The sequence below is a fragment of the Lissotriton vulgaris genome, chromosome 10, assembly GCF_964263255.1.
Source record: "Lissotriton vulgaris chromosome 10, aLisVul1.2, whole genome shotgun sequence".
In the NCBI taxonomy this organism is placed as follows: Eukaryota; Metazoa; Chordata; class Amphibia; order Caudata; family Salamandridae; genus Lissotriton; species Lissotriton vulgaris.
Genome location: NC_141698.1, coordinates 922,660,313 through 922,679,157, shown reverse-complemented (window position 1 = coordinate 922,679,157; position 18,845 = coordinate 922,660,313). Strand labels below are relative to the sequence as shown.

The window sequence follows — 18,845 nt, the reverse complement described above, 5'->3', positions numbered from 1 at the left end:
ACACATGAGCCATAGACCCAGACACACTGCACCAGAAACAGGAGAGGGCACAACTGAGACAGTGCCACTACATGATGCATGACAGCAAACAACAGACACAGTGCCCCTATCTGACAACTGAGAGTGAACCTCTGATGCGCCACTGGGAACACCGAAATGATGAGCCAAAGGGCTGTATGGGCCAGGAGGCAGGGTGGCTCTGGGAGCTGGGGATAGCTGTACTGGAGCGACATCAGGGTTTTCAGGTGTCAATGGTGTGTGTCTACGTTTCTTGGGGACATGTGAGGGCAACCTGGACATGACAGGACTGGCAAGTGGTGCGGACTCTATCTAATGAAATATCACCCACCAAAGTTGGAGCATCTGCTGCTGGGGGTCTGCTCTCTGGGTCCGTGCTGGACCCTGCTTGTCGTTTACTGTGTGCCTGCCTTCTGGCCTCTGCATCATGTGTAATTGGGGATGCAACAACAGGGTACTCCTTCCTCTGCTTCTGACGGGCCTGGATGGGAGTGGAGGTATAGGGGTACTCCGCCGCGGAGTCATCTGTTTTCCGTTCCTTCAACAACATCAGCCTCAGTGCAGCCAGGGGTGATGTATGCCTGTCCTTGATGGAGCTAGTGTCTATGGGAGAAGCCTTGTCCCTTGGATGTGCCTTGGCCGTAGGAGAAGTCTTGTCTCTGAACTTTCCCTGTTCCCTGGACCGGGCCCTGTCCCTGGCAGCAGACTTGTCCTTTGTAGTGTACCTGTCTCTAGAAGACACCTTGTCCCTGGGTGTGTCCCTGCCCTTGGGAGATGCCCCTTCCTCTGTAGTGTGCCTGTCCCTGGGAGTGTCCCTGTTCTTGGGAGTTGCCCCTTCCTTAGTAGTGTCCTTGTCCTTGGGAGTGTCCCTGCTCGTTTGAGGTGCCTTTGCCTTTGTAGTGTCCTTGTCCCTGCTCTTGGGAGTCGCCCCTTCCTTAGTTGTGTCCTTGTCCTTCGGAGTGTCCCTGCTCTTTTGAGGTGCCTTTGCCTTTGTAGTGTCCTTGTCCAAGGGAGTGTCCCTGGACTTGGGAGTATCCCTTGCCTTGGGAGTACTTTTGTGTGGGATGCCTATGTAGCATGTGAAGGCATTTCCACCAACACCACTTGGGGATCCTGTGTGTGAACTCCAGTGTATCTCACGTCATCTTTGGTAACAGATTTTCTGTCCTAGGGGATGGTGTCTGTGCCCTCTGTGCCCTGCCGTGCTGCTTGTGGCTGCTTCTAGTGCAATAACCTGTAAAAAAGTCCTGGTCAGAATATTCACTCCCCCCTGAGACATCAAGTGGTGTAGATGGGGGAACAGAAGTAGCACCCTGTCTATGCGACTGTACAATGGCAGAAGGCACAGTGTTTGCCAATGACTGAACTGTCCTGTGTAGACCAACAACATCGCCATGCATCCCTTCCATGAATGCCACCACCTGCCCCAACTTCCTATTGTGGTCTTGGAATGCATTGATCATGTTGGTCTGCCCCACACACAGCTGTCGCAGCAGATCAACGGCTTCAGCACAAAGTGCACTTTGTGTGACCGGAGCAGGGGCAGCGGTGCCTGCACTGAACGCCACTCTGCTCCCCTACTTCTGCTTGCACGAACAGTACATGGTACAGTTGGTGGCAGAGTGGGCCCTGTGTGCTGTGTCCCGACCGAAGGTGTTGATTGCCCACTCCCTGTCTGTGACAACAGTGCTGACTCACCAACACTGTCGGAAGATGAGGACGATGGTGTCTCGACATGCGAGTCCTCACGGACAGTCCTGTACCCCTCTCCGGGGCTGCCCTCTTCTGTGTCAGTCTGCGTGTGTCTGATGTCTGATCCGGATGCATTGCCACCACTCATCTCCGTCGTCTGTGGCTCAGTGCCCTCTGCCAAAGCTGAAATAGAGAGAAAAGAGGTGTAAGTAAGTGCCACACTCACGTACAGAAGGACAATAAATCTCTAATTCCATTTCAGACAAAGAACATGTAGTCCCCATCCGGCACACGTCCCACCCCTACCAGTCATCCTCACATGAAATAACCGGTGGTGGCTGTGAAACATGTACATCATACGAACAGGGCAAGTGCATGTAGATCTGCACACATGTCTTGCCATGGGACCACAGACCTCTACGGCATGTCCTTGAACCCTCAACTACTAAGCAAGTGGCGTGTCAACATGGCGGACATGGATGCCAAATCACACTCCACTAAAGGCACCAACATGGTATTCCTGCACAACATACGCACCACGGAAGTCACTACTGTGTCTGAGCACCAATACATGCATTGCACTCCTAAGTAACATACACATACAGTCTGCTTACCGCTAGTTTGCTGTTGATCCACACTTAGCCGGGCGGACAGGTCAGGATGCGTCACAGCAATGATACGGTGCATAAGAGGGGTCATGGTGCGTCGGGCCAGACGTGTCGTTCTTGGAATCATCCCCAGTGTCATCTCCGCTACATTCTTGCTAAGCCTGGATATGTCGTCCCAGCACTTGTGGCAGTGTGTGTGTCGTCTATTGCACACCCCCACTGCCCGTACATCACGTGCTATGGTGCTCCACACGGCCTTGCGAAGGTGCAGCTTTACCTACCATGATGGGAGACTAGAGGATAACGTAAGTGGACAGTATGACATGCACAAACTATGTAGAAACACGTATCTACATGCAGCCATGCTCTGCACAACACATGTGAAGGTCCCACAGCACACCGGCAGGCTTACAGAAGACAGGAGCCACTGACCACCTCAGGGCCAACAACATGAAACCCACTGCACTTACCACCTGTCCGGGTGCACCGTAGAGCTGTTCGTAGTGGCTGAGCACACCGCCCACAAGAACATCTAGCTCCGCTGCGGTGAAGGGACGAGACCAGATCTCTCGCACTCTCTGCATGGCAAGGTCCTGGACTGTGGCACTACAGCAGCAGTCGTTGGTCAGCTCAGCAGCAGCAGGTCGAGGTGATGGTCACAGGCAGCAGTCGTTGGTCAGGTCAGCAGCAGCAGGTCGAGGTGATGGTCACAGGAAGCAGTCGTTGGTCAGCTCAGCAGCAGCAGGTCGAGGTGATGGTCACAGGCAGTACTGGATCACAGCAGTGAATGTGTGATTTTGGAAATCACACATATGTAGGGCCCGGAGACCATGTGAGTGGCATATGTCGGCAGCAATTGGTTCCCCCTGGATGCCTCTTTCAAAAAGGGCCAATGACTGGCCCTGGTTTGGCGGTGCACGGATTCCGCTATTTTCGATTGGGCATACGCACCCCGAGTTACCTCTTACCATTGGCTGCATGTGCACGGACCGTCACGGTCACACATCGGCTACCGCATGTGTGTGCTTCCGAGACGGATGCTTCTTTGGCAGCAATGTTCAATCAGTGGCGCCACAATGGCGGTGCACGCATTCCGCGGGGGAGGTGCAGGCCAACACATCCTTGTGATGATGAAATTGGAAATGGCAGTTCATGACCCCCCTTACAGTCACATTGCAAGATCCACCATACACCGGCCGGCCGTCCACAACCGCAGTGCCAGGCCAGGCATCCACCACCGGCCCAGCCCGGTCCACAACCGCCGTGCCAGGCCAGTCACCCACCGCCGGCCCAGCCCGGTCCACAACTGCCGTGCCAGGCCAGTCACCCACCGCCGGCCCAGCCCGGTCAACAACCGTCGTGCCAGGCCAGTCAACCACCGCCGGCCCGGCCCGGTCCACAACCGCCGTGCTAGGCCAGTCACCCACCGCCGGCCCAGCCCGGTCAACAACCGCCGTGCCAGGCCATTCACCCACCGCCATGATTGTTGGTGAGTATGCAGTGGGGACAGTTGTGTTTTCTGTGTGGCATGGGGTACCCACCAATTCTGGTTGTGATATTTGTGTCTGTCATCCCCCTACATAGGCGACTCTGCGTACCCAAACCGGCCGTGGCTGCTGAGTCCCATACGTAAAGTCTAGGTTTCGGTGCCTGAATAAGACCGGAGGGGCCCTGCCTTTCTCACCAGGCAAAGTATGCAGGATCGCGATTGCCTGCTGCATGGTCCACAACCTGGCCTTGCGCAATGACATTGAAGTGGTCTTGGCCCCTGAAGACCAACAAGTTCTTCGGACTCCCATGTCGACTGATGAGGATAGTGGTGAGGAGGAAGGTGTGGACCAGAGGCGTCAGCTCATTGATCGCTATTTCCCTTGAATGTGAGTAACTACCTCTTGTGCCGGTTGACAATGGGTTATCTATGTTTGCTGGTGGTGTGTGGATGTGGTGTTCATCACCTGGCTGTTCTGGTATGTCATGTTTGTATGTGTGTGTGGTAATTTTTGCGTACATGCAAATCTCCATGATGTGTGTCCTCTCATCCACTGATTTGGTGATGAGTGCGGTTTGTGGGATGCTGCACTGCAGTGTGTTGTGATGGGTGCGAATCAGTTTCCTGACGTGTGTTTGTTGTCTCTCTTTTTCCCTAGGTCACTCCCACAGAGGCATGATTCTCACCGACATAGATCCCTGCACCTGGTGAAGTCTGTTTCTGAGTTAATGATGTGAATAAAACATGGAGGCAACACATCATTGAGTGTTTAAGTGAAATTTATTTACAGATTGTGAATTGATGCTGGTGGATATTTACAAGTAAGTGTTGGGTGGGGGAGTGTGAGTTGAAGGTCATGGTAGATGAAAAGACTGTGGTGATACCACATTGGGTGATGTCCAGCTAGTCCAGCAGACCTGTGCCAATACTTGGCATAGTGGGACAGGATAGTTTGCGGGTGGAAGGCAGCCTCAGGCAGTGTTAGAGTCATTGGCGGCCCCTCTTTGAGCGGGTAGATGGAGCATCCCCACCGCTCTCACCTACTTCCAGCCTCTCACGCCCCCTCCGTCTTAGAGCCGGAACGGAGTCAGCTGGGGGGGCAGGTTGGTCAGGGGCCACATCCGTGTCCATGGCCATAGGTGGCGGTGGCGGTGGTGTTGGTGACCGTGGCGGCTGGGCCCTTGGTTGAGGGGGGGGTGGTGTGGTGCGGGATAACCATTCCCTCCACAGTGCTGTTTGCTGGCCCATGAGGTCCACTATTCTATGTGGCTGTCAATGGACCGCAACAGATTACTGTTCTCAACCGAGTCCTGGTGGGCACGATCAGCCTGTTTCTGCCCACGCTCATAGGAGGTGTGGTAAATTCTAATTACCCATGCTTAATTTATGCGGTAAAATCAATAAGAATAACTCAGATAAATAAGAGGCAAAATCCGTGATATTGAGGTTTACTCAAAAAGGGTTTTATTCCTTAAAAAGGAATTGGGTATTTGGCTCGAGCCAAGGTGGCATACCATTCCGTCACCACACAGGTTCGGGAAGGGACAGACAGACAACATTTTATTGACAGTTATTCATATATATAGTCAATGCATTACAGTAAAGGCATATGCAGAAGGCGTAACAGCTGAGAAGAGAGATAAAATGCTCATACGTAACAGAAAAGGCGTTGCAATAGGCGTGCAAGAAGGCGTGTACTAGAAACGTCATTTATCATGAGGTCACAAGTAGGTGGATCCATAAGAGAATCCTGCAATGTCAGCAGAAATACATGGCAGAGATGCGCGCGCAGCAGTATGACGTGTGATTGACGTGTAACTGGAGGGTGAAGGGGACTTGACACTTAGCCCTACAAGTGTAGACATAAGTCTGGGATGTCAGATCAACCTAATCCCAAATCGTATCTAATATCTTATGTTTAAGGAACTGTATTATCTGGAAGGGAAAGGTCTCTCGGACGGAGGCTATTCTATACTGGTTGTGAGTGCGTGTATAAGCGTCTATGTGTCTGCATGAGAGGTGAGGGGGCATGGGCCTACCATGGCAACAGAGTCTATGAATTACTTGCACGGAGACAGAAAGGCCGGGCCCGTCGCTCCTGCAGCTGGGAGGATGTTTACTTGAACTACGAGACAGGAATGTATTTTCGAGGAGTGGAGCAGATAATTCGAAGGTTGAATACAGTCTTGGCAGGCAGAAGGCTGAACTAAGCGCCGGGAGCCGCGCAAGGAGTAAGGCAGGGGTCACTGGTACAGAGGCAGCCTGGGCTGAGGCCCTCAGAGTCAGAAGGCAGGAAAAAGAGGCTCGAAGGCAGAAATCAGGGCCTACTTCGCCAGAGCTGAAAAACGTGTAAAGTATACCACAAAAAGACGTTGGCATAGCATATTTAGAAACTGAATATTCAATCCGTTCATGGCGGATCTGAAAGAGGACATGTTAAAGATGGACGCAAATGTATTTGCGTCTTCATAGCTGGCACAGGAGGGAAATTACATGCACTTCAAGCTAGTACATGGAGACGGTGGGGTACGCGTTAGGGAACACTACTTGACCAAAAATGTATATTTCCTCATTCCCTCCTTGTTCCCTACGGACCCTTCATGATACATCGATCCTCATTAATCGATCAATCTGTTCACGTAACATCATTTGCTCTTCTTTCTTCCTTTCACGTTTTGAATGGGAATTTGAATGCGGAATGCATGATGTGGCGCACAGGCCGCAAATCGCCGGCCCACATTGTATACACAGGCAGCAACTGAATACTACGAGAAGGGCAATGCCTAGGAGGGATAGGATCTTCCATCCCCAAGCGGTTAACGTTGTCCAAAACCAACCGGACCAAGTCCAGGTGCCTGGATTCTGGTGTATCAAACTTGCAATTTTATGAAGACGTGTGATAGCTTTGTATACAGTTGGTGCGTTATCTGGAATGAAAACACAGCAACTTGACCCGATGACCTTACAAGCTCCACCCCTATCTGCCAAGATGACGTCAATCACGAGACGATTTTGAAGAACAACAACCCGCATGGCGGACTGCTCCTCTGTTAAGTTGCCTAGAGCTGAAGTAGTCTCATTCACTACTGCTTCGAGAGTTCAGGTTAATCTGTGTATCAGTTTACTATTAAAAACAGTAACTAGGTAGGGGAAGAAGCCTTTATTGAAATCTGTATATTGCTCCCATGCCGTTTCAGTATAATCGACAAGCGGGAGATCTCTTCGGAGTCTATGGTTTACTAGATTAGTATTCCTATGGTAGTCAGGAGGGGCTAGAAAAACAGGTGGCAAAAGGAATGCAATGTAACAGGTACCATCCCAATCTAGAGGTAAACAGATGTATGCGGTATGGCCGCAAACAAAATAGGAATGACGTGAAGCTCTAAATGTAGATTTGCCGTGATCACTGAAGTCGACCACAGTAGTGCATTTACTATGACCTAAATGTACAGAACCATTTTTTCGGACACATAATTCGCCTGTAACTGGTAATACTGACATAGCGGGTAAAACTGGTGCAGCTTCAGATTCGACGGTTAAAATCATGAAATTAACTGTGTAATTACCTAACCCATACACTTCATTTTCTAGATCAGTTCCTATCTCAACGGGAAGTCCCTCCTTGTCAGGGTAGCAGGCTTTAAGTAAGACTAAGTTCAGGTTTCCCCAAACCCAGCTTCCTTCATATACAGCAGTATCAGGATATAGGGAATTAAGCAATTTAAACCATGCACCACAGGTGCCATTGTGAGTGAACGGGTACGGAAAGAGGGGCAGAACTCCCTTGTTTTTCTGGTAGGGAGGGAGTCGGCCACATATCCAACAATTGGTAGCGTTTGTAGTCTGATGGGAGTGATGTAACATACTAATGAAAGTGTTGTTGCGCAGCGCAAGTCTGTAAGACAGTTCATGAGGAGGTAATTCACTAAAAGAATGTTCAGCAGTGACGTTATAAGCAGATTGTGCACGCTTGAAAATAGGGTAGTAGATGTGCAGTAAAATGCTAGCAGCAATAATCAGAAGACTTAGAAAAAACATAATCAGTAGCGTCACTATACAGTGACTACGAAGTGATTTACAATATGCACGTTTCTTGAGTTGTCTCTGTCTATCTCTCTCTATCTCGATCTAGGGGATACATGTCAGAAACTAATTTAACCGATTCACCTAGGGGAGGACTTAAACAATTAAACTGTCTGACTTGCTAGATCGTAATTTTAGTCTATATTCTTCAGAGGCGGTTTTCTCAACCAAAGGGAGTTTTGAATCAGTTTGTGTAGGAGGGCAGGGCTTAGAGTCCAAGTCCGAAGGGAGTCCGTGGAATTTCTTTACGTGGCTGGAATGCAGCCACCCCTTCCTGCCCTCAACTTTAACAGCTGTCCTCGTCGTTAGAAGAACCAATTTCGGGGTTTGCCAGCGGGGCTCCAACGGACCTCTCCGATCGAAGTTGCGCCCGAAGACAAAATCCCCCGGGACCACCTCGTGGGGCTTCACCTCGGTGTTGTCGGGAAAGGCTGCAGCTACCTGTGAACGACAAGATTGTAGTGCAGACATCAAGGAGGCAAGGTAATCTGTCAGCATGATACAGTCAACATCGGTAATTTTACGAGGAATAGGCGTCCCCCACATATTCGGTGGCCTACCAAAGACCACTTCATACGGGGATAGCCCGGTTCGAGAATGTGCCACCATCCTCATATAGAAGAGGGCGACCGGCAAAGCAACTATCCAGTCAACACCCTTCTCTCTACAGATTTTGGAAAGTCGGATTTTTAGAGTCTGATTATGGCGCTCCACGAGACCTGCTGCCTCGGGATGCCGGACACAGTGGAACTTCCACTGATAGCCTAACAGGAGTGTAATGTGTTTCACAAGCTCGGATGAGAATGGCTGACCGTTATCTGAGTACACAATACGGGGCAAACCATACCGTGGGAAGAATTCACGAACCAGCTGCTTGGCAGTGGTCGGAGCAGTGTAATCTGGGACTGGATATGCTTCTGTCCATCGGGAAAGAGCACATACGACTACGAGGACATATTTGAAACCTCGACAACGTTCCATCTGGATATAATCCATCTGGAGGACTTCAAAAGGGTGTTCGGGAGGCTGAAATCCACCTTGCTCTAAGGGGATGCTTTTACCTGGATTAAACTGACAACAAATCATGCAAGTACGCACTTTCTGTTTGGCTGCTGCTCGTAAGTTTTTATTGTACCATATGTGCTGAATACTGTCTAGCATTGCTTTCTCTCCTAGGTGTGCTGGACTATGTATCGTGTTAATGATGACCTGAACCATAGAGTCGGGGAGAAACCATATAGATTTTCCCTTCGTCATCCATCCCTGATCTGTTTGGATCCCTCCTAGTTCAATCCACTTCTTGATTTCGTCTGGTGTAGCATGTGTCTGTATGTCAATTACATCATGTGCGGGATCCCTGACTGTCATGCAGTGTGTTGGTACTACTATTTGTGTCTGGTCAGTTACATGAGTTCGGTTTTGAGCAGTTTGCTTTGCTGTTCGGTCTGCCAGGTCGTTACCCTGGGAAATTGTATCAGTAACTTTTGTATGTGCTTTACATTTCATAATAGAGATTGCAGTAGGTAGATGTATTGCATCTAACAGAGCTTGAATGAGGGGACCGTGTTGGATGTTGGCACCGTGAGAAGTTAAGTAACCTCTCTCTCGCCAGAGGACTCCAAAGTCGTGAACGACTCCGAATGCATAACGTGAATCAGTGTATATGTTGACTTTCTTATTCTTGGCTTGAATACATGCTTGTGTCAGAGCGATGAGTTCTGCTGCTTGAGCTGACAAGGTATCGATACAATTGGTTTCAATAACTTCGGTGTCTGTCGTGACTGCATAGGCTGCCACTAATTCACCTGTATTTGTTCTCATACATGAACCATCCACATAAAGTGTCAGGTCTGGATCTGATAATGGAACATCTGTCAAGTCTTGTCTGGGTTTTGTCGTAATAGTAATGACTTCAATACAATCGTGTGCCAATGGATCTACTCCATTTAGTGGCAAAAGTGTGGCAGGATTCAATGTGCTACAGCGTCTGATTTCTATGTGTGGTTGAAACAATGTCAGTTCATAACCTGTCAATCTTGCTATGGTCAGGTGTTGGGTCTGTGTACGATTTAAAAGAACTTCCACGGAATGTGGAACCTGTACTGTCAATGGATGTCCTAACACTATGGAATCACTCTGTCTGATTGCTAAAGCTGTCGCTGCAACTGATTTCAAACACGCCGGAAGGGCCTGGGCTACTGGATCTAATGTGCTAGAAAAGTAAGCACACGGTTTGTGTGAACCTGCTTGTTCCTGAGTGAGGACTGACAAGGCAGTACCTTCACGTTCTGTGACAAAGAGTGTAAAAGGTTTACTGTAACATGGTGTTGCTAAAACAGGTGCTTGACATAAGGCTTTCTTTAAGTCTTCAGTTTTTAAAAAGAAATTATAGCAAACAATTAATAAGAAAATGCCACGACCTCTCATTCACATATTTGTGTATATAGCTACGACATTCACACAACCTTATAAGTTTATGATCACAAAAAGATATATTGTGAGTTTTTAAAAAAAATCTTTTATTTTTATTTTTATTTTATAGCAAGATTTGTCTGATTATTTTGAGTGTCCTATATAGGCTCTTTAAATAGATGATTATAATACACAATTCAATATTTCATTTTATGAAGATATACACATTTAAAGACAAGATTTTTTTTTGAAAAATATGAACACATATCACAAAAACTAACAAAGACAATTCGGTCAATGATCTATTGTAGTGGGCAAAAGCGGTGAAAGTTGGCACTACGCGCGTTTCGGCATTCTGCCTTCATCAGGTGACCGTCATTCACGTGTATATTGTACAGGACAACAAAGACTATAAAAAATACAAAAACATGCATATGATTATATTGAGAAATTTAAAAAGTCGTAGCATAATGATATTTACAGTTTTACATTTCGAGAGGATATAGGTCATTATTAACATACACATATATACAATATTTACATACAGTAGCTCATAACTGGATTGGAGTTAGTTATTATATATGTTCCAATGAAAGACACTGTTGTTATCAATTTTTACTCTTAGTTATACTTGGATCCGGTATATACGACCATCATCAACTCTAAGGGACCAGTCATAATTTCCTTCAATTTTCATGCAGCTCAGATGGTAGAGTAATACGATATACATTAAGACACATTTATTGCTAAGGATATATTATGTATGGCATAAAAATAGGTTTTATCTACTTTGATCAGAGACTGCCTAACATGTCTATTACTTCAGTCATCTATATTCTAAATTAAGAACACAATTCGTATCAGACCATTATCTAGGAGAGAACTTGCAGATATAGTTTTACCTGTACATAGCTGTATTAGATATCTATATTCTAGTTAATTAACGATTTATGATATGGTCATGTCTACTCCTGTTAAGACGGTATAGATGAATCACTCCAAGCGGTAGCATGAGTGTATATAATAAGATCATTAAGAGAGATCACCAACCTTTTTATCCGAAAATGGGATATTGCTATATAGATAGGGGTGCGATTCGTTTAAGGATCCTCGTGGATTATCACGCCTAAATAAAGAGTGAATGTACCCATTAGTTACTATTTGGTTCAGATTTATGAATTGAATAGAGTCCACGTGTATATTTACCGTTTTAGAAAAAGATTTTCTTATACAGAAGATGTAAGATTTGTGACACTCAGTCTGCACTTTTTTTCTTTCTTTTTTCTCTCTTCTCCACAGGTCTATGTTCAGAGGCCCCTGAGTGGGAAACTTTATCTGTGTCACTAAGGAAATATAAGTACATATATGTAATGTTTGTGTAACTCCAGTCTATATAGAGTGCTTGATCTCAGAAGTATAGATTTGAAGCGGTACCTTTTTCTAGATATACTACAGGTCTTGAAACGTCATGTTTGGGAGGCCGGCAAATGTGGTTTTGTAATTTTTTTCTTTTTGCTGTTAAAGATGAGAGCAAATATATATATCTATTTTCCTTCAGACATCAAAATCAGGCCATTAGATGGTATAAAGATAGAGCATAAACGCGGGTCTGGATGCAATATTACCTTTTATCAAAGATGAAGCAGGACAGTTTCCCAGTATTTTAAATCGAGGATGACGGATATAATATGGCTTTAGTGGATAAACCGTGCTAGAAAGGAGGGGATAAAGCAGCAAGTTTAAACGCTAGCTCTGCATCAGCCAACGAGCATCTACAGAGCGCAGTCTTGGTGCGTGTAAGGGTAGAAGCTGTAGTTTGCTTACCTTCGTTTTACAGGCTGATAGATTTCGACCAGACTTCCCCTCGACGTACCGGTGGTTCAGGAACAAAAAGGTTTATACACCGGCGATATATATTCACATCGGGCGCGCCAAAAAAGGGGAGATATAATTGATTACACCTGGCTCTAATGCATACCTGGCGCATATTCAGTGACGTGATAGTCTTGGAACTTGATGCCATAAAAATAGAAAACGGACTGTCGCGGACTCGTCTATGAGCAAGTACGAGTTGAACTACATATGGCAGCAGCCTAATATGTTTAGATGGTGTCCGATGTCATAGAAATGAACAACGGACTTCCGCGGACTCGTCAAAGGGCAAGTTCGAGTTGGACTACAATTGGCAGCAGCCCATATGTTTGAATATTGTCCGATAGCGCATATTTGGAGACGTAAAAAGTATAGGAACTTGATGTCAAATAAATAAAATATAGAATAGAAGATGGACTTTCACAGGCAATATTACATGCTTATTTTGTTGGAGACAGTTACTGAAAGCAGCCTCATATATGAATATTATTCAGAGAATTATCTAAGGGTCTGTATCTAGTCCGATTCCCCATGTCAATGTATAAAAAGACAATACATAACCGCTGATATAATTGGGGTGACCATAGTAATGGATAACAGATGTATTGACATAAACCCATGTTGGTATATAAATGTCCCAAATAGAGATAAAGGTAATTGGGGTGACTTTACTAGTAGATAACAGATGTATTGACAGGAACCCATGTTGGTATATAACTGTCCCAAGTAGAGATAGGGATAACCTTTATCACTTTCGGGGTATCTATAAAAGTAGACTTCTGACTATATGGATATATCAATGTACGACTCTACTGTATATCTCTTATAGTGGATAGTATATGCAATCTTACAGAATCGCTTGTTCCCATGGAATATCCTGGTTTAGGCCTTGGGTGACTGTATTCAGAGAAAAAATCCAGAATACCTCCCGTTTTTTACGGACTTTGTCTGGACATAGGCCTTCACGTGTCTCAATATGTTCCAGGATAATCCAGCGTATATCCTCTGGTTTGTGATTCTGTTCGATGTAATGACTAACCATCGGTGCATTTAGTTTAAGGGTTCTGATTGCAGATTTATGTTCAGTGAGCCTCGTGTACAGGGACCTCGAGGACTCACCGACATAGCCCAAGCCGCAGGGGCATAGAAGCAAATATACAATGTTTTTAGTTTTGCAATTCACCATGCCTGTCAGTTGGATTTTAATTCCATTATATTCCATTTCCTTTGTTTCAATCGCCTGGGGACATACTTTGCATGTTCCGCATTTGTAGTTTCCGGTCACTGGATCCAAATTAGTTAAACTTCTTTGGGTAGGTTTTGCCAATGGTGGCATGCGGGACCTAACCACTATATCTTTGAGATTTTTATTTTTGCGATATGCAAAGAGTGGTTTTGGCAGGTTTTCGTTGGTATTTTTGTTTGTATTCAAAATGTGCCAATTAGAATAGATTATCTGGCGTACCTGGTTGTTAAGACAGGAATGTCTTGAGACAAACACCAAGTTCGAAATTTGTTTCGGTTTTGTACCTTGTAGTAGGTGTTGCCGATCGTAGAACCGTGCCCTTTTATAGGATTCGCGTACCAGGCGATGGGGGTACCCCCGCTCCTCAAACTTTTTACTCATCATACTCGCTCGTTCATCAAAATCTTTGAGTCTGGAGCAATTCCGTCTCAGCCTAAGAAATTGGCTGAACGGGATACTGTTTTTTTGATTAGATGGATGAAAGCTATCGTAATGGAGGATAGTATTGCGGGCTGTAGGTTTTACAAAAAGGTCCATAAATAATTGACCTTGGTCATGTTTTATTGTGACATCAAGAAATTCTATTTCATTGTTGTTAATTTGTGCAGTGAACTTCAAGTTTGGGTCACATACATTTAGCCACATGACAAATTCAGCCAGGGTATCTTCTGTGTCATCCCATATAAAGATGACGTCGTCAATATATCGCGACCAATAAAACACTGATTCGAAAAACGAAGCCATTTCGTTAAAAATATTCGTTTTCTCGAAAAAGGCAACATAGATATTAGCAATTGTTGGTGCGCAGGCCGCGCCCATACTGACCCCCTTGGTTTGTTTATAGAGGGTACCTCTAAATTCAAATACGTTGTCGTTTAGGACAATCTTTAGACAGTCCAGAATAAATTCAATATTGCAGGTGATGTTGTATGTTTCGATAAACCACTGCGTAGCATCAATAGCTCCTATACAGGGGATGTTAGAGTAAAGACTCTCAACATCGAGAGTTACCAACCATTGCCTATGGTTGTTGAAAGCTGTTCCTTCCAATTGGTTGATGATCTGTCGAGTGTCCTGTATATATCCAGGTATTTTGGAGATATGCGGACGCAGAATGGCATCAAGATATTTTGATAGGGGTTCGGTTATACTGCCAATGGTAGTGACTATGGGTCTAAAAGGCGGGTCTGATTCGTTTTTATGTACTTTAGGAGTACCATACAGACTCGCCATTCTGGGATTATCTATATTTAGATATTCGTACTCCTTCCTACAAATATCTCCATTCTGCAGAGCTTTAGTGGTCAATTTTTGAATTTTGTTTTTGACTTTTGGGGTCGGATCTTTCAGTATTTTACAATAAAAGTTGTTGTCACTAAGCATCTCTTCAATTTTTTCCGTGTATTTTTGTGTGTCAAGGATAGCAATCCCGCCACCCTTGTCACAACTCTTTATAGTGATTTCTGATATGTTTTTTAACTGTTGTAACGCACTGTATTCCTCTCTATTGATGTTATAGGGAGTGTTGGGTATGTATTTGGTTGCTGTTTGTAGTTTCTGCATGACTACCTGTTCGAATATCCGTATTTCAGGGGCCACTTGGTCTAGCGTAGGTGTAAAAACTGATTTAGGGGCTAGACCGGACCTATTTTCTTCAGTTGTTGTGTGTTCTTTATCTGAGAAGTAATTTTTGAGACGGATTTTACGAAAAAAACACATGACATCATTATAAAGTTCAAATTTATTGAGTCCAGAGTGAGGGACAAAGGATAACCCTTTTGATAGAATCGCAATGGTAGCTGTGTCTGCCTCAAATTTGCTCAAATTAAATATTGGAAGGCAGTACCTTCACGTTCTGTGACAAAGAGTGTAAAAGGTTTACTGTAACATGGTGTTGCTAAAACAGGTGCTTGACATAAGGCTTTCTTTAAGTCTTCAAAAGCTTGTGTATGTTCCTGAGTCCAAGGGAGGACAGTCGAAGTCGCTGCCTCCTGTGTTGTCAACTGAATGAGTGGTTTTGCTAGAAATGCATATTGGGGAATCCATTGTCTGCAGTACGAAGTGAGGCCTATGAAAGCCCGCACCTCCTTTTGTGTTCTGGGTGGTGACATGTTTACAATTAACTGAATACGGTCAGGAGTGAGCTGTCTCCCCACTTTGGACAGCAAGTGACCCAGGTACACAACTTGCTGAACACAGAATTGCAGCTTCGAAGGGGACACCTTGTGCCCCTTGTCGGCCAGGAAGTTCAAAACAGTCAGTGAGGCATTTTCACATTCGGGTTCGCTTCGAGCGGTGATCAGCAGATCATCGACATACTGAAGCAGGGCAGTGTTAACTGGCATGTGTATACTGTCGAGTTGTTTTTTCAATGCTTGACTATAGATGCTGGGGCTTTCTGTGAATCCTTGAGGTGCGCGTGCAAATTTGAAAGATCGTCCATTTAAACTGAATCCGAACAAATATTGACTTTCTGGATCAATTGGGACACTGAAGAAGGCGTTCTTGAGATCGATTACAGTAAAGAACGTCGCTTCTGAATCAATGGCTGTCAGTAATGACAAGATATCTGGGACCACAGGATACTGTGGTACAATGCATTTATTCAATTCGCGCAGATCAATAACTAATCGATAAACAGGTGGTGCATTTGGGTCAGTACGTTTAAGAACTGGAATGATAGGAGAATTACATACATTGGAGTCAGTTTCCACAACCACTCCTTGTGCAATGAGCTCGTCAATGATTCTCAGTAAAGCCACTACAGCATCTGGGGGTAACTTGTATTGTCGAATTCGTGGTAATACCACTCCTGCTTTGAGTGTGACTCGATATGGTGTAATGTGCATACAACCTACATCAGTGGGGCCTTGTGCCCACAAGTGTGCAGGGACATTCTGTAACCGGTGATCCATGTCTCTCACTACATAATGGCCTTTAAAATCTCGCAAAAACAATCGTACTCCTTCCGGAGAACAGCATATAATAGCTCCTAGAGCTTTCAATGTCTTTATGCCCAGCAAGTTTTCTGGGCATGATTTCGTAAGCAATAAATCTGTAGTCCGTGTCAAAGGACCGACTGCTAGAGGAAGGGGTTGTGATACTTCATTAATTATGGGTTTTCCTGAAAATCCAAGGGACACGTTCTGTGAGCCTGAGAGGGGTGCCCCTGGAACCTCATTGTGGCTTATCGTAGTTCTGCTTGCCCCTGTATCGATGAGAAACTTTCTGTCTTTTCCTAATACTTGACTGTGTACATAAGGACCCTCTTGATCTACAGGAACCTCAATAAGAGGCAAGCAAAACTCCCTCTCTAGGCTGTTTCATGTGTATCGTTGATAATCGGGGTAATCATTTTGTGCATACTGGTACATCTGCTGTGTCGTGTTTTGTGTTGCGGTGATAGGCTGTTGCTGGGGTATTGCTACGGTCTGTGATGAAGCTGACATAGGCGGAATATGTTGTATATTCTGGGGTACTTGTTGTTGAATCTGATCTTGTCTAGGCGGATGCGGTCTCTCTTTGGTCTTACCCGTGGCAATATTGTGTTTCAGAACTGCACAATCGTTTATATAATGACCTGGCTGTTTACAATAGTTACACACTCCCTTAACGGGAGCTGTCGAGTTACTGGGTTGGGTCGCACCCTTCTTGTGACCGTCGGCAGGAACCGACTGGGCAACTAACATTTTCATTTTTGTATCTTTCATACGTCTTTGTTCGTGTTCTTGTTCTTCTCTAAGTCTATTCTGATGGTACTGTAACATTTGCAACATTTGTGAAGGAGTATTAGCAGGGAATTCTCGACTATTTTCGTTACAAAAAGATGTGGATATGACTCGCTACTTGCTTTCAGACCGCTATTAATACCAAAACATTTCTCAAATCGGGTATAGAAATCACTAGTGTCTTCATCAGGTTTCTGTTTGCAGGCTGATATTGCACCCCAATCTTCCTTTTTCGTACTCAATAAACGCGGCAATACCTGTACTAACAATCCTGGTAACGCCTTGACTTTGTCTCCAAGCCCTAGGCCTGGAACTCGAGTATTTTCTTCATTCTCTAATGCAGCCCAATCAATCTTTGTGTCTCCCACCTCCCACTCTTTTTCTTTGAGTTTCTCGTATATACCGGGAGGCAGTAATACTTTCAATATTTTCATAAGGTCTGGATAAGTGTAATCGCCCATTAATAACATATCTTTTATTTCACGGTGAAAACCTGCGGGATCTTTGTCATGACTGGGTACTAGTTTTTTCATTTCCAATAATTCTATTTTAGTTATGGGGGTGTACACAAACACGCGTCTAAGCGTACTGTCTGGGTTCTGGACTGGGTGCACATCTCGCAGCGGATTCTGTCTGTCTATGTAATACATTTTTCTTTCCATGACATGTGCTGAGTCGGTCTGTGGACATAAGAAGGCATTATATCTGTGTCGATGTTCTAGAATTACTTTAATTAGATCGGTACCTAAACCTCTCCATTTGTTCATGAGCAGTTCTATTAATATATCAGGCAAGGGGCCTGGATCGGAATGTTGGCTTCTATACAATAGGAGTAGGTGTTGTATCATGTATATACCAGCTAAACGCTGTTCACTCGGTGTCAGGTTCAAAAACGTATGCGCTAACGCATCATCACCATATTTCTCAGAATTGTCAGCCCATTGCACGGCTGACCTGGCTAATTCTTGTTCATCCATAGAATCGAGTACATGATACCCCATTCGTTCTTGAAGTATTTTGTCAGTGGCTTGGAACAAGTGTTCAGGAGTTCTCGGGTTACACATAGCTTCCTGAAAAATTCTTTTACTTTCTGGACGTACTGGACGCATTGAATTATTATAAGGTCTTCCTTTACCTACATAAGCTATCATTTCTCTAACTGGTAACTGTGTGTGCTCTGGTGTCTCTTCTTGTTCGTTCTCCTCTTCTGAGGATTCATGTTTGTCTGAATCTACTTCCGGTGGTGGCCTTAGGCAAACCCTCAGTCAAGAGGGGGTACATGCCATTCATGAGTGTGTTTCGCTGTCTGTCTACTTGTTCTAATTTTACTCGGATACCTTCCTCAACTAATACATTTTCTCGGGCCTTTTCAGACTCCTCTTTACTTTTCTCTTCTAGTCGGTGTGCTTTTTCTGTACGCCTATGCGATTCTTTACGCCATAGTTCAATGGCATCCTTCTGTGACTGTCTGGCTTTCTTTTTCCATAACGCTTCTTCTACTCTCATGATGCAATCTGCATCCCATGTCCCAGCAGCGGGCCATCTCTGATTCTCTGATAGTTCTTTAGTGTAGTCCACCCATAAGTCGAGAAATAAAACGGCATCTAGGCCATGCTTGTGGTACATAAAGTACCCTGGAGTGTCCCTAGGTGGAATGGGAACGGCTTCTTCTAGTACTCCTTTTCTAGTTTTTATTT

General features: G+C 45.2%; 1 long non-coding RNA gene across 1 annotated transcript; it reads right to left on the bottom strand.

Annotated features, from left to right (window-relative positions):
- Positions 1-10,385: 10,385 nt before the first annotated feature.
- On the bottom strand, positions 10,386-11,833 carry LOC147689016 (uncharacterized). Its single transcript, XR_015300587.1, has 4 exons — positions 11,737-11,833; positions 11,509-11,645; positions 11,353-11,428; positions 10,386-10,711 (listed from the first exon to the last, which is right to left on the bottom strand). It is a non-coding gene; the product is annotated as an uncharacterized LOC147689016 (long non-coding RNA).
- Positions 11,834-18,845: the final 7,012 nt, after the last annotated feature.